The sequence below is a fragment of the Terrapene carolina genome, unplaced genomic scaffold (genome assembly GCF_002925995.2).
Source record: "Terrapene carolina triunguis isolate 2854851 unplaced genomic scaffold, T_m_triunguis-2.0 Scaffold380, whole genome shotgun sequence".
NCBI classification, from domain to species: domain Eukaryota; kingdom Metazoa; phylum Chordata; order Testudines; family Emydidae; genus Terrapene; species Terrapene triunguis.
Genome location: NW_020664731.1, coordinates 907,751 through 918,627, shown reverse-complemented (window position 1 = coordinate 918,627; position 10,877 = coordinate 907,751). Strand labels below are relative to the sequence as shown.

Below are 10,877 nucleotides of genomic sequence, written 5' to 3'. Positions count from 1 at the left end.
AAAATATTCCCCCCAAGCCCCTTCACCCCCTTTCCTGGGGAGGCTTGAGAATAATATACCAACCAAATAGGTAACCAAGGTGAGCACAGACCAGACCCTTGTGTTTTTAGGACACTAAAAACCCAATCAGATTCTTAAAAACAGAACTTTATTATAAAGAAAAAAGTAAAAGCAGCACCTCTGCAAAATCAGGATGGAAGGTAATTTTACAGGGTAATAAGATTTAAAACACAGAGGATTTAAAGTTATGAAAAAACAGGAATAAACCACCCTCTTAGTATAGGGAAAATTCACAAGCTAAAACAAAAGACAATCTAACGCATTTCCTTGCTATTACTTACTATTTTTGTAATATTAGATGTATCATTTCAGTAGGAGCTGGATTACTTGCTTGGTCTCTCTTTGCCTCAGAGAGAACAACACACAGCACAAAGCAAAAACCTTCCCCCACAGATTTGAAAGTATCTTCTGCCCTTATTGGTCCTTTTGGTCAGGTGCCAACCAGGTTATTTGAGCTTCTTAACCCTTTACAGGTAAAGGAGGGATTTTATGCTACCCTTAGCTGTATGTTCATGACAGTGTCCAAATTAAAAATAGAGATTTCACAATGGTAGCAAATTGTGACAGGAGTGCCTCTGTCCCTCACAACTTGCTACCCAGGACCAGGAGATTCATAGATTCCAAGCCTAGAAGGGACCATTGTGATCATCTAGTCTGACCACCTGTGTAATCAGCACCCAAGAGCCCTTCCTCACTCCTCGGATCTGTAGTGAGACTGAGTGTGGGTGGAGTGGATGCAGGGGCTGGGTTCCAGCAGCCCTAGTTCCTGCTCGGTCCCTGCCTCTCTCAGGGTGAGACCCACCTGCGTAGGGTTGCCAGGTGTCCGGTTTTTGATGGAATATCCGGTCGAAAAGGGACCCTGGTGGCTCCAGACAGCACGGCTGACCGGGCCTTTAAAAATCTGGTTGGCGCAGGGCTGGCAGTCTCCTTACCCGGCTCTGTGTGGCTCCTGGAAAGCAGCCGGCATGTCCCTCTGGCTCCTAGGCTTAGGAGCCGCCATGGCGGCTCCGCACACTGCCCCCGCCTCAAGTGCTGGCTCCGCAGCTCCCATTGGCTGCGCCTGCGGGCAGAGGCAGCACACAGAGCCGCCTGGCCGCACCTCCCCCTAGGAGCTGGAGGATGTCGCCATTTCCCGGGAGCCGCCTGAGGTAAGCGCCACCCGGAGGAGCCCGCACCCCAAACTACCTCCCGCATCCCAACCCCCTGCCCCAACCCTGACCCCCCTCCCGCATCCTGAGACCCTCATTTCTGGCCCCACCCCTGAGCCCCTCCCACACCCCAACCCTCTGCCCCAGCCTGGTGAAAATGAGCGAGTCAGGGTGGGTGGGAGAGAGCGAGCGACAGAGGGAAGGGAGGATGGAGTGAGTGTGGGCAAGGCCTCAGAGAAGAGGCAGGGGGCGGGGCAAGGGTGTTCAGTTTTGTGTGATTAGAAAGTTGGCAATCCTACATCTGCAGCCTGTGGAGAGATGGATCAAACCCCCCTCTCGCTCTCCCCCACTTCCAGCCTGGCAGGGAGCTGCAGCTTTGAGTCGGGGACTCTACCCCCTCTGTGCCCCATGGCAGGGAGTGGGGCTGCATCCGTCACTGCAGGGGAAGGCTGGGGCAGTGACTGAGAGGGGGGTGGGGGCTGTGCTGGGCTCCCATGCCCAGGGAGGCAAGGAGCTGGAATTCCCCTCCCCTCTCCTCCTTCACCTCTCCTGCAGAGCCCAACCACCAGGGCTTTATCCAGTGAAGGGCAGGGAGGCTGCACCACCCATTTCAAGCTCGGTTCCAGCTGGCCAAAGGAGTTTATTAATATTCCCTCCCCTAGTGCTTGGGGGCCGGATTTGCTGGTGTGTTATGGAAATGAGCAGATGAAAAGCCATTAAGAACTGCCAGATGTCTGCAGTTATTGTTAAAGCTCCGACCCACCCTTGTCTTCCCTCCAATGAGGTATAAATAGCTCAGCTGCAGCCCTGCCGTGTGCACTGCCCCTCTCACCTCCCCTACTCATGGTAACACTCTTAAAACAGGATGGGGAAACATGCAGATACTTGGGGCCCAAGGCTGCAAGCTGCTGCGCAGCACAAGTTAAAATGAAGCCGGGCTTGGTATCTCCCAGGAGCTGGCCTTAGTGCAAAATAACAGATACTCCCCAGAAATGGACATTTTATAACAGAGGGAATTTTATTGATCCCCTTACTGCTGGTGTTACCCGGAGTTCCCTGAACCCAAAGGTCTCAGTAACTTTAATCTATGTGAGGTGGTTGCAGGACAAACAAAGGGCGATGCCGCTTCCATCTGCTATATGGCTGATACAAACAAATCAAAACCATGTGCTTTCACTTTAAAGCCAGCACTTTATTAGTCTCCAGTATTCCCGTTGGAACACAAAGTCACTGCTTTGTTTAGTCTCAAGCACACACAAACACAACAGGTTATAGAGCACCCCAAACTGATAATTACCCCCTCAGGTGTTTGGAGTGGTATTTGGATTCAGTCGCACATTTCTGGTGGCTGGCGTTCCGTCTGTGGCTGGAGATCTTCTTGATGTGTCCACAAAGCAACCTGCTTGACCCAAACCCACAGTTGCCCTCTTATACTGAAAAAGTTACAGAGACATGTCACTCAAAAAAAAAAAAAAAAAAGTTACATAGCTGACCAAACAAAATCAGTCCCTAGGCAAAAAGCAGGTGTTACAAAAACATGTCACTAAAAAAATAATTGTTAAGAAAGCTATTTCCAAGCAGTTAGTTTGGCAGTTGTATTTCCCCATAACAACAGTCCTGAAATATAGCCAGACTTCCTGTTTTTCACAGGCGCTTACCCCAGCATATCAGAGAAGGTGTAAAGTCAAGCTCACTTCATGCAATCGCTATTCCCCCGACTTGCCTTAGTTATGCTAAGCCCTGCAAAGGCCTACTAAATGACTAAATGCAACAAGCCATCTAGATAGATAGATAGATAGTCCATCCCAATACTTGGCAGCGGCCTGGACACCGGGCTGGTTGCTAAAATGCCCCTCTACACTGGGACCTAACAATAAGAGGAACAATCCAGTGCAGGTGCCTCCCTGAGGGGAAAGCTCTCTTCTGTCTGTACAAATTGACTTGATCTAATCTGGGACCCACAAACTCAAATGCCTTAATCACAACTCAGGGATGCCATTTAGGGAGGGTGGTTTGGGCACCTCCTCCCCAGCTTCATACCACGTTTGGGTGATGTTTGCAGCAAGAGGGAAGATGCTGGTCCTCCCTGCTGCCCTGCCATGGAGCCCCTGCTAGCCAAGTTGCTTGGGACCAGAAGCCTCCCTCCTGATCTGCTGCACAGAGCCGGGCAGGGGCTGATGTTGGGGTGCCTCCCGCCTGTGTACCTGGTCTCTGCTGAGCTGGGGTGTGGGGATAGGGAGCCTATCTGTGCTGGTGCCCCTGGCTCAGGAGTGGTTGCTGTGCCTGCTGCTATACTGAGCAAGCATTCAGGCTCCTGAGTGCTTGGCTTGAAGAGACAGTGCACTGACACACATGTAGGCACACACAGAGGGTATGTCTACACCTACAGAGTTTTTGCGCTGTAAGTTTCACCGGTGATAGGGAACCGGTGAAAGTAAAGCGCTGGTTTGCATCCTCACTCAATTCCTCAGGCATCAGAGAGTGATTATACTACCAGCACTTCAATCCCCGATGAGAGCAGCGCTGTAGGGCAGCTATCCCACAGTGCAGCTCTCTCGATATCTTGTGGGAAGGGGGGGTGTGCGGAAGGCATTCTGGGTCCCTGCTCAGTGCCCTGTGCTGCCCTGCTTCATGTCTCAGGAGCCCTATTACTTCCTGATTTCTTCCGTGGCATTTTTTTAAAAACCTCCTGCTGTCTGTCTGCTTTCCCCACCATATCTACCAACAAAGGGAAAGGGAGCTTCAAACTTCCCAGGGCTTACAGGGGGAGGGGCAGATGTCCTTGCATCAGAGCAGCGGAGATGCTGGCCAGAGTGGTCACTTTTGGAACTGTGGGATAGCCTCCGGAGGCCAAAGGATGTTTACACGGGTGGAAGTGTCTTTACTTTCACAGCAGCGCGAAAAGAACAGCGGTAAGAGCTGTACACCTCTCGCGAAGGTGGTTTTCTTTTTGTGGTGAAACTTCTGAGTTTCACTGCAAAAAGTCATTAACAAGTGTAGACGCTGTGACGTTGTGCAGTCTATATGGTTTTATAAAAATATGATAAGTGAATATAATGTAACTGGGATATGCTTCATGCAAAAGGTCTCTTGTAAGGTATCATTACAAAGCTTATAATCTACTGAGTGTGATCATCCTATTGTAGAAATGTACCACTCTTGTATCTAAAACTAGAAATATAAAATATAACTCTGAGGGCCTATTGTAATTATGCAAAGTGTGGTTTGGAATCTTGATGACTCCCGTTAACCAGGACCATTGTCTGTAGATGGCTGTGTTTTACCTGTGAGTCTTCCTGTATATGTGTGTGCTGGCAAGTGGGTAATGAAGTCTTGCAGTGACATGTGATCATGTCACCTGAACTGGAATCCATCTTTAACCTCGTGCTTTTCCAGTGAGGAGGGTGGAAACCCAGAGGGACAAAGGGTTCCCGCCTTATGCAAAAGATATATAAAGGGGTGGAACAGAACAAAGAGGGAGAAAAGAACCATCATGAAGAATCCCCTAGCTACCACCTAAGCTGGAACAAGAGCTGTACCAGGGGAAAGAATTGTGCCCAGGCCTGGAAGGTGTCCAGTCTGAGGAAAAAACTTACTGAAGCATCTCTGGGGGTGAGATTATCTGTATTCAGTTTGATTAGACATAAATTTGCGCATTTTATTTTATTTTGCTTGGTAACTTACTTTGTTCTGTCTGTTACTACTTGGAACCACTTAAATCCTACTTTCTGAATTTAATAAAATCACTTTTTACTTATTAATTAACTCAGAGTATTTATTAATACCTGGGGGAGCAAACAACTGTGCATATCTCTCTATCAGTGTTATAGAGGGCAAACAATTTATGAGTTTACCCTGCATAAGCTTTATACAGGGTAAAATGGATTTATTTGGGTTTAGACCCCATTGGGAGTTGGGCACTGAGTGCTAAAGACAAGCACACTTCTGTGAGCTGTTTTCAGGTAAACCTGCAGCTTTGGGGCAAGTAATTCAGACCCTGGGTCTGTGTTGGAGCAGACGGGAGTGTCTGGCTCAGCAAGACAGGGTGCTGGAGACCTGAGCTGGCAGGGAAAACAGGGATAGAAGTAGTCTTGGCACATCGGGTGGCAGCTCCCAGGGGGGTTTCTGTGATCCAACCCGTCACAGTCGCTCCCGTGGTTTTAGCGCAAAAAAGGGACTTTTTGCACTTTAAATGGTAAGTATAGACATATCCACAGTCTTCCACACACACCTCCCCCTTCATACACACACACACACACTGACACAGAGTCTCTCTCACACACTCCCCCAACACTCCCTCTCACACGTGGTGGTGGTGTTACTTCTTCTTACTTCCCATCAAAATGTACAAAGATTCTCTGTAATTTTATTCTTTCAAAGTTCGGTTATTTTAGTTTTTTGACTGGTCTGTGCATTTCATAATTTTATTTCTCTCATGCTTAAAGTTAATTCTTTGAGTAGTGAGTTTTAAAATGCCTAACCTGTCCTGGCTGGAGTAATTATCAATAATATTTTTATTACCATATTGTGTTTTGTGATTCATTATTTAAAGTGGTACAATCAAATAATAGTATCCTTCTAGAATGTAAATTTAGCTTGTACTCACCTCAGCAGTGCCAGTTTAAAAAAAATAGCTAAACACATAACTTTAGACACTGGGCAGATGAAGGTTGCTTATTTTCAAATTGCAATTTTAATTATATCTGTAAAATAACTTAAAATTTGTATGAAAATAAATATGGTTCAAAGTCTGATACTAATAGTAGCGATGGAGTCAAATGTTAGTGAGTCATGTGCATGACTGTGATCGGTAAACATAAATGCCAAAATAATTAGAAAAATAAATTCCCATTCTTAATAAAAGAAATGAAATTGCTTATGTTAAAATTAAATAAACACATTTTTTGTGGAAGGAAAAACAATTGATTAAAAAAAAGTAGATAATGGCACAGAGTCTGACACATCACCTCCATATTGGTATACATAACAAAATTTTATGTGGCAGGGGTGGGGCTGAGGGGTTTGAAGTGTGGGAGGGGGCTCAGGATTGTGGCAGAGGGTTGGGGTGCGGAGGGGTGGGGGCTCCGGCTGGGGGTGCAGGCTCTGAGTGGGGCTAAGGATGAGGGGTTCAGGGCTGAGTCAGAGGGTTGGGGTGCGGGGGGCTGAGGAGGGCTCCAGCTGGGGCTGCGGGCTCTGGGGTGGGGTTGGGGATGAGGGGTTTGCGGTGCAGGCTGCCCTGGAGCTACAGCAGGGAGAGAGGACTCAGCAGCACCTGGGCTGGGAGGGAGAGGCACCTCTCCCCCGGCTGCGGCACGTCCAGAGCTGGGCTGGGACCGGGGGAGGGGCGCTTCGCCCCGCCACGGCAGGTCCAGGGCTGGGGGAGAGGCATCTCTCCCCGCCGCAGCCCTGAGCGCCAGCGGAGCGGTTAATAGGCTACTGCGTGGCCACGCAGCTTAGAGGGAACTTAGTTCCCAACATCCCCTGGCAATGAGTCCATAGGTTAATTGTGCGTTGTGTGAAAAATACTTCCTCCCCCACTGTGACTGCCCCGCCCGGTACAGGATGCCTCCCCGGCCCTGGTGTGACTGCCTCCCCAGTCATAGGCACCAAGTTTCTAATCTGCCAGAGGGTGCTCCCCCTGGCTCCGCCCAGCCCCCCCACTCCTTCCCCCAATGCCCCACGCCGCCTCTTCCCACCCCCACTCAGCCCCCGCTCCACCTCTTCCCGCACTGCCTCTTCCCCATCCAGTTCCGCCCCCTCCCCAAAGCGTGCTGAGTCCTCGCTGCTCTCCTCTTCCCCCCAGCACCTCCAGATGCCATGAAACAGCTGATTCGTAGCAGGCGGTAGGTGCTCGAAGGGAGTGAGGGAAGGACAGGGAGGCACTGATTGGCATGGCCCGCTGGCGGGCAGGAGGCGCTGGGGGAAGGGAGAGGCATTGATGGGGGGCTGCCGGTGGGTGCTAAGCATTTTTTCCCCATGGATGCTCCAGCCCTGGAGCACCCATGGAGTTGGCACCTATGCCCCCCAGCCCCGGTGTGACTGCCCCCCCTTAAGGTTGCCAATTTTGGTTAGACATATTCCTGGAGGTTTTATCGCATGACATAATCTTTCATGAAAAATTAATTTTTAATTCCTGGAGACTCCAGGGCAATCCTAGAGGGTTGGCAACACTACCTCACCTGGGCACAGGACACCCTCCTAGCCGCCATGTGACTGGCTCCTCAGGCACAGGATGACCCCCAACCCTGGTGCAACCGCTCCCAGCTTCACCCCACACAGGACACCACCAATGTTCCCTCTAATTTTTCCCATGCATATGCGGAATGAATTTTGTTATGTGCAGCAATATGGAGGTGATGGGTGACACATCACCTCCATATTGGTGCACATAACAAAATTCATGTGGTGTGGGAGGGGGCTCAGGGCTAGGGCAGAGGGTTTGGAGTGCAGGGGTGTGAGGGCTCAGGCTGGGGGTGCGGGCTCTGGGGTGGGGTGGGGCCAGGGGGTTCAAGGCTGGGGCGTGTGTATGTGGGGGGGGTGAGGGCTCCAGCTGGGGGTGTGGGCTCTGGGGTGGGGCTGGAGATGCGGGGTTTGGGGTGAAGGAGGGTGCTCTGGGGCTACGGAGGCGAGAGGACTTCTCCCAGCTCTCTCTCCCTGCAGCAGCACCTGGGCTGGGAAGGGGGAAGGAGGGGAGAGGCGCCCCTGGGCCGGGCCGGGCACAGTTGCCAACTTTCACGCAGTAAATAAGCACCCCAACTTTCACAGTAAGCCAAAAATCAGCTTAATCCCATTTCAAAACAAGCCAATCCCTAAGAACCCCAACACTCTAGGTAACTAGATTCCCCGGCCTGCAGTCTGGGACTGTGGTGGGCCCACTGTGCACACCTGCCCCTGCTTGCCAGGAGTGGATCAAAAAAAAAAGAAGCAACACGCTACAAGCCAAAAACTAGCCGACAAGCAACTCCCAAGCCACTAAAGCCAAAAGAAGCCCAACTTCTGCGTTTTTTCACGGTTTTGGCATGTCTGTGGGCGGGTTCCCTGAGTGCCTGCATGTAGGGTGACCAGATGTCCCGATTTTATAGGGACAGTCCTGATTTTTGGATCTTTTTCTTATATAGGCTCCTATTACCCCCCACCCCTGTCCCGATTTTTCACACTTGCTGTCTGGTCACCCTACCTGCACGGCGCTAAATAGGCTGCTGTGCGCCCGCCCAGCTTACAGGGGATTTAGGACACCGCCCTGCTCGCTGCGCCCTGGGTATGGGCAGCCTCCCCATGCAGCCCACCTCGCGGTGCATTGTGCAGGCTGTAGTCTCCCCACACGCCCCCCACCACTCGCGGTGCATTTTGGGGGCTGTAGTCTCCAGGCGCACCTCTGTGCAGTGCATTGTGGGGGCTGTAGTTGCACCACGTGGTGAATTGTGGGGGTTGTAGTCTTCTTGCGCACCCCCGTCCGCGGTGCATTGTGGGGGCTGTAGTTTTCCTACGCGGGCAGGCTGTACTCCGTCCCCTAGCGCGTGGCACAGCCCCGGTCCGGGCTCCGCGTGACTCTGCAGCCCGGTCCGTGCGCTCGGAGCGCGCCGGGCCTTGCCCCCAGGCTGGGCGGGGGTTGCGCAGCTGCTGGGACGGACCGGGCCTCGGGTGAGGAGCCCCGCAGCAGCCCAGGTACGGCGCGGAGGGATGGCCCAGGGGCTTTGCCGCGATGCCCCGGTACCGCCGGCTGCAGCCCAGGCAGGTGCGCGGTGCCGAGCCAGCCTTGCCCGGGCAGAGCGGTGCGGGGCTCGCCCCAGGCTGCCCATGGAGGGACAGTGTGTGCAAATGGAAAGGGTGTGGGTGCAGCGCCCGCTCCGCGCCAGCGGTCCGGAAAGGCGGCAGTTCCGCGCCCAGCGCAGCGGTGAGGGCTCGGGGCCGCGCGGTGTCAGGGGGCGCTGGGTCGGAGCAGCGAGGGATCGGGCCCCATGTGTTTTATGCTGAGCAGTTGTTCGGCGGAGATCGACTGAACTCCGGGCTAACCCCGAATCGAGTGACACTGGGTGAGCTCGCTCTGCAGAGCTGCCCTGGCGGTTGCATTTGCTGCCGTTCTTGTGTATTGGCACAATTTTATATATAACTTTTAATAAAATAACTGTCACAAAAGTTCCCTCCAAAAACCAAATCCCTGGTAAATCTGAACTCCAAAAGTGTCTGTATTGGAAAATTGTGAGCGAGGGAAAGCGGGGATTTAGAAGGGAAACGCTTTTCCACTTTTGCCATGGTTGTTGCTTTTGCCAACTGATATAATGAGATGGCCCGAGAATCCTCTGTGTTTAAAATGTGCTCCTCTGCAAAAATCAATAATCTGCTTCATTCCAGTATTTCCTTCCAGTGTTTGTTGTTGCAGTTATTTAAAAAAAAAAAGCCTCAAACAAAATACCTCCCTTTCCCCCCCCAAGATCCTTACCATTTCTTTTTGGTTTTGGATGCATTTTAGCAATTCCCCGAATGAGCCCCATGTTCTCTAGAACAGTGGTTCTCAAACTTTTGTATAGGTGACCCCTTTCACATAGCAAGCCTCTGAATGCGACCTCCCCTTATAAATTAAAAACACTTTTAAATATATTTAATACAATTATAAATGCTGGAGGCAAAGCAGGGTTTGGGGTGGAGCCTAACAGTTCGTGACCCCCCATGTAATAATCTTGTGACCCCCAGTTTGAGAACCCCTGCTCTAGAACATTACTCTGCACTGATTTTATTATTGCAAGTTTCTGACCCTTGCCATCCCTGTTTCCATTTCTACATTTCCCATTTGGCAACCATTGGATTGTTTCCAGTGTTTGCACTGGAGCAGATGTCAGTTTGATTAATCGAGGACAGTTCCTTAACTGTGCACCCACATTATGGAGCTCAGCCAAGCTCTGGGAGTGGGGTTTTACTTGGTGCAAGCATTAAGCAACTTTCTCACTCAGGGGTGTGAAAAACACCCCCCGAGCACAGCAAGTTGCAGCGCTGTAAAGCGCCTGTGTAAACAGTGCCCCAGCGCTGGGAGCTGTGCCCCTCGTTGAAGTGGTTTTTTTTAAGAGCGCTGGAAGAGTAATTTTCCCTCTCTTGATATTCATCCCTTCTTGTCAACTGTTGAGAATAGGCCACTTCCACCCTTAATTGAATTGGCCTCGTTAGCACTGACACCGCATTTGGTAAGGCAACTCCCATCTTTTCATGTGCTGTAATATATATATACTGCTTACTGTATTTTTCATTCCATGCATCTGATGAAGTGGGTTTTAGCCCACGAAAGCTTATGCCTAGATAAACTTGTTACTCTCTAAGGCAGGGGCAGGCAAACTTTTTGACCTGAGGGCCGCATTGGGTTTAGGAAATTGTATGGCGGGCTGGTTAAGGGAGGGGGTCGTGGCCCAGCCCCGCACCCCTCCCCCCCCCCCCCCCCCCCCCTGCCCCAATTGCCCTCCGTTGGCCCATCCACCCCCCCCTCATTCCTGACTTCCCCCCTTGGACCTCTGCCCCATCCAACCATCCCTTCTCCCTGTCCCCGACTGCCCCCGGAACCCCTGCCCATGACTGACCCCCACCACCCCATCAACCCCCCCTCCTTCCTGATTGCCCCCTGGGAACCCCTGGCCCGTCCAACCACCCCTTCTCCCTGTCCCCTGACTGCCTCCGGAACCCCTG

General features: G+C 51.5%; 1 protein-coding gene across 1 annotated transcript in view; it reads left to right on the top strand.

Annotated features, from left to right (window-relative positions):
- The first annotated feature begins 8,709 nt into the window (after positions 1 to 8,709).
- Positions 8,710 to 10,877, top strand: part of SLC19A1 (solute carrier family 19 member 1) — a 44,379-nt gene continuing 42,211 nt past the window's right edge. Inside the window, exon 1 of the mRNA XM_024203105.2 lies at positions 8,710 to 8,873. The gene's annotated coding sequence lies outside the window, so the exon portion shown is untranslated. The remainder of the gene's footprint in view (positions 8,874 to 10,877) is intronic.